This window comes from Triticum aestivum, chromosome 2B (assembly GCF_018294505.1).
Source record: "Triticum aestivum cultivar Chinese Spring chromosome 2B, IWGSC CS RefSeq v2.1, whole genome shotgun sequence".
NCBI classification, from domain to species: domain Eukaryota; kingdom Viridiplantae; phylum Streptophyta; class Magnoliopsida; order Poales; family Poaceae; genus Triticum; species Triticum aestivum.
Window position 1 is genome coordinate 667,817,735 of NC_057798.1, and position 5,711 is coordinate 667,823,445.

The window sequence follows — 5,711 nt, forward strand, 5'->3', positions numbered from 1 at the left end:
CGAGCGGCGAAGGAGAGAGAGGAGGCCAACGGGGCTGACGTGGCGCGCTCCGGTTGGCCGGGAGCGGCCGCTGGGGTGAGGTGGCGTCCCCGGATTGGTCCGGGCGACGTGGAGGCTGGCGGTGGACGTGTCCGGCTGCCGGGCGGACATGTCCGGCGGCGCGCAGGGGAAGAGGCTAGGGTTCATCTACGCGAAAATTCGAGGGGGGGACACCTATTTGTAGCTAGAGGGAGCTAGGAGAGTCCAAATGAGGCACGGTTTTCGCCCAGACGGTCGTGATCGAAAGACCGAGAGCATGGAGGGTAGTTAGATGGGTTTTGGGCCACTTTGGAAGGGGTGTTGGGCTGCAAAGAGAAAGGGGGGGTTTCGGGCTACGCGGTTAACCGTTGGAGTACCAAACGACCTCCGAATGGCACGAAACTTGACAGGCGGTCTACCGGTGCTATACCAAGGCCACTTGGCAAGACTCGGTCCATTCCGAGAATGTTTAACACCCACTCAAAACAGGAGACAAAAAGGGGAACGCCAGAGGGCATAGGAGCGCCGGATTGCGAAACGGACAACGGGGAAAAGGCTCGGATGCATGAGACGAACACGTATGCAAAATGAAATGCACATGATGACATGATAAAATGCAACACGCAAGCAAATGACATGGCAACGACGGCGAATAACTGGCAGACACCTGGCGCATCGAATCCGGGGCGTTACAACACTCCTCCACTAACAAGAGATCTCGTCCCGAGATCTTAGGACCGAGACGGAAGAGAAAAAGGATGAGGTGAAACAATAACTCAAGAGAAGAAGCAAAGAATCGAGAGAACTCGAGAATAAGAGAGGAACGATGAGAAAGACGAGAATCAAATGCTCAAGGAATCAGATAGACTATAAAACCTCTCCAGTTAGAACGAGATAAGAAACGAATAAGACTGAAAGGATTTAGGCAGAACTCTGACTGAAAATGGAAGGAATAGAACACGAGCTTGAGAGGATGGAATGATACTTGATGAAGAAGTGACACGAAACCTCCGGAAAAATTGAAATAGTGGAATGACAAGAACTTATAAGGAAGGATTGAATGGAGTTGTTGAGAAAATCAACAACGAAAGAATAAGCTTGTTGTGGTCTTATGGATAACATCTCAAAATCATAAGGTGATAACCGACCACAAACAGAAATGATTGGATAGCTGAGAAGAACGAAGACATGCACAACTCCACTTCAACAGAATATGGAGAATTAATTACACTTCGAGATGTGAGAAGAAAAGATACTTGAACTCCTTCGATGAGAATCTTGATTAACACTTGATTAGTGAATTGAATCATGACGAGCCACCGTGAAGAACTCCGGTAACAAAAGGATGATGAGATAAAATGAAGGATGAAAATAATAAGATGAGCCTTCCGATGATTTAGATGGAGGTTCCGACGAAATGGCTGAGGACATTGAACTCCAGAAAAGAAAAGATGAAAACACGTGCAACTAGAATTTATTCATTAAGAACAAACTCCGAAGAAAAGGATTACTCACTCTGATGAAATAAGAATAAGATTTATTGTATGCTTATCCTTCATCAAATTAAACTGATGACAACCAATGGATTCCTCATACTACTTATGCTTATTGAAAAGGATTGAGAAGGGATAGCACAAAACTTGAGAAAGTCTTCATGAACCACCGGTAGAATTGGAAAGAACGAAAGGATTAAAATGATACCCAAGGAAAAACAATCTTGAACAAACCACCGTAAGAATTCGAAATTGACTGATGAAAGAGAATGAATCTCCAGGAAGAATTAGAAGAACAAATCTGCTTGAGGGGAATTTAGATGCAAAACAATAAGGAGATCAAGAGCTGATTAAAGAACACTTGAACGAAGCACCGGGTTAAATAGAGAACGATAGCTAGAATGTGAGGACAAAGAATTCTTCTAGAACGATGGCCTTCGATGAAAAGAAACGGGAAAACAACTTCTGAAATACTCTGGATGGGTAAGAAAGAATATCTGACAAACATAATAAATTGAGAGGATAACATGAAGCTAGAATCACGAAACTTCGAGAGAACGGGCAAGGTTGAGAGGAAAAACTCTTCTTCGGTCTTCAAATGTCGACGAGAAACAACACCAAAATAACTGAGGTACTCCGGGAGAATGAAAGCAGAGAGGTTGAGCCAACAATGAAATGATTTGAAAACGATCTTGGAAAGGCATCTGACTGATGAAATACATTCTTACGTCACACTTGAAAAGAATTGAGAATAACTCCGGGAAATTAGAAGAGTCGGGTAAGATCCTGGAAAAGACCTGTGGGTTAGGGCCCACTAAAGATAATACACCGTTGAAAAGGATTCTTGAAAAGATAGATGATGCACCGGAATGATTGAAATATTTGAATGAGGTGACAACCTCGAATTAATTGAAAGACAGACGAATCTCCTGGGATGTCTTGAACACTCCGGAAGGATAAACTGGCGAGAGGCAACCAAGCAGGGAAAACACTTGAGCTGAGGAAAAGAATATGATCAACTGGAAAAAAAACTTGAATTGAAATCCACCGTTAAGGAAAAGAGATGAAGAATCACGAACGAGACGAGAATTCATCGATTGAAATGATTGAGGGAAGACTGAAGAACCTCCGTACGAATGAAAATTGATGCTCGAAAGAGACTGAGGCTCCGGGAAGAAGAGGGTGGGAGGGCGGGAAAACAAAATCATCTTGGAAGGGGAAATCGACGAATATCTTGAAGAGAAAACACCGGTTGAAATCATTGAGGAGAGAGAGCAAAAACTTCGTACGAGTAGGATGGATACTCGATTACGGACTCCGGTTCCGAGAAGAAAAACAGGGAGGGCGGGTGGGAAAAGAAAACAACTGAGGATTGAACTCAAAGATGAAGAGGCTCGAGTCAACTGGATGAGAAATGCACCGGATGAAAAGAGCTGAGGGACAACGATCGGAAAACCAACTGCGTGAACCTAAAGAAAAACTTTGAAAGGGAAGAGGAGTAATTCAAAACACCTACGTCAAGATTCCTTACCAGAGCGACAAAGGGGCTGAGGAGTAAAAAGAATTCCTACTCTCCGATATAACTAGACTCCGAAAACAGTTTATTCTAGACTCAACATCGGCCAAGCTACACGATCAATCAAGGGGGCTCCTAGGGTCGGTCGAGGCTCTGATACCAACTTGTCATGCCCAATATGCGACCCTATCCAAAAGGAACTCGAAGGTCCCACAGAGGATAGATCCGCATATTGAGACGCTTTTGCAAGGTGGATATCATTACATCAACATTACATAATAGATGGGGATACATACAAAAGGCAATAATGCCACACGAATACAACATCACAATACATAAGAGCATCATCCGACTACGGATGAACCACAAACAGAAACTCAAACGACATCCACCCTGCTATCCCAGGCTGCCGACCTGGAACCTATCCCCTGATCAAAGAAGAAGCAGAAGAAGAACTCCAAGACAAGCAAACATCGCTCTCGCATCATGATCATCGCTTAACCTGTACCTGCAACTGTTGTTGTAGTAATCTGTGAGCCATGAGGACTCAGCAATCCCATTACCATGGGTATCAAGACTAGCAAAGCTTAAAGGGAAAGGAAGGGGGTAAAGTGGTGAGGTTGCAGCAGCGACTAAGCATATATGGTGGCTAACATACGCAAATAAGAGCGAGAAGAGAGCAAGCGGAACGGTCGTGAAGCTAGCAATGATCAAGAAGTGATCCTGAACTCCTACTTACGTCAAACATAACCCAGAAACCGTGTTCACTTCCCGGACTCCGCTGAGAAGAGACCATCACGGCTACACACACGGTTGATGCGTGTTAATTCGGATCTGGTGTCAAGTTATCTACAACCGGACATTAACAAATTCCCATCTGCCTATAACCGCAGGCACAGCTTTCGAAAGATTATACCCTACAGGGGTGTCCCAACTTAGCCCATGATAAGCTCTCGCGATCAATGAAGGATATACCTTCTCCCAGGAAGACCCGATCAGACTCGGAATCCCGGTTTACAAGACATTTCGACAATTGTAAAACAAGACCAGCAAAGCCTCCCGCTGTGCCGACAAATCCCGATAGGAGCTGCACATTTCTCGTTCTCAGGGCACACCGGATGAGCCAGACGTCGGGTTGGCATAGACCCTGATTACCCAGGGGGCGCCGGACATCGCTCGGTTTGGACCAACACTTAGACAAGCACTGGCCTGGGGGGGCTAAAATAAAGATGACCCTCGGGTTGGCCGACCCAAGGGAAAGGTATAGGTGGTGGTGAGGCAAATGGTAAAACCAAGGTTGGGCCTTGCTGGAGGAGTTTTATTCAAAGCGAACTGTCAAGGGGGTCCCATAAATCACCTGACCGCGTAAGGAACGCAAAATCCGGGAACATAACATCGGTATGACGGAAACTAGGGCGGCAAGAGTGGAACAAAACACTAGGCAAAAGGCCAAGCCTTCCACCCTTTACCAAATATATAGATGCATTAATAACATAAGAGATATTGTGATATCCCAACCAAAATCATGTCCACCATGGAGAAATCTGCAACTTCACCTGCAACTAACAATGCTATAAGAGGGGCTGAGCAAAGCGGTAACATAGCCAAACAATGGTTTGCATAGGAAAGGTATCAAAGGTTAGAGGTTCATGGAAATATGGGAGGCTTGATAAACAGGTGATAGGTAGCGCAGCAAAGCGATAGAACGAAGCAACTAGCATAGCAATGATAGTAGTGAGATCCAGGGTAGCGGTCATCTTGCCTGAAATCCCGCACGGAAGAAGAATGAGTCCATGAAGAAGACGAACGGATGAAGCCGAACCAAGCGTAGACGAACGAATCCTCACGATCGCAACGAAACAGGAACTATCGAGAAGAAACACACAACATAGTAAACACACCACACATGAAAAAGGCATGATGCACAACAAGCATGATGCATGACAATGCTACATGAAGCTACTCATGGCAAGAGATGATGCAAACAAGAGCAACACACCAAGGCAAGTTTAAATGAGGCCGGGAACAACATATAACAATTCCGGTAAGTCCTCATATGCATATTTCGAAATTGGTCCAGATCTGAATCAACCTTATGTTCAAGTTGTTAAATAGCAAGTTAAGATGCACAAAGATGATCTACACTAAATTCTAGTCAAGTTACATATAAAGTTCATTTAGTTCGGAGCTATGGCCTAGAAGATATGAGCAAAACAAGTTGAACATGGCATTGATGCAAAATGCGTACAAACATCAAGCAAACACCTCAAAACATGGATGCAACATGATAATATGAAACTAGATGCAAAAACAAGCAAGTTTCATATAGAGCACACTCAAAACGGAGCAACGGTTCAACACACACACACTCTACAAGTTTAAAGGACAAGCTGTCCAAAACAGCAACTAGGCATATTGCAAGCACCAAAACAACATGCTACAGCATCTCAACATAATAACATAAGGCATGGACATGATGTATAGGTAAAGCATAACAAAATATGAACACTGAGCTATCTCCAGAAATCACTAGAACATGCTCAAACACACATGGTAAGATTGCAAGTAATAACAATTCAGACTTTGCAGAAAATAACATCAGGTAGCAATGTTTAGAGCTATCAAACAACATGTTACAGGAACTTATCATGGCAAACAAAGGATGGAATGAATCTACTAATTGC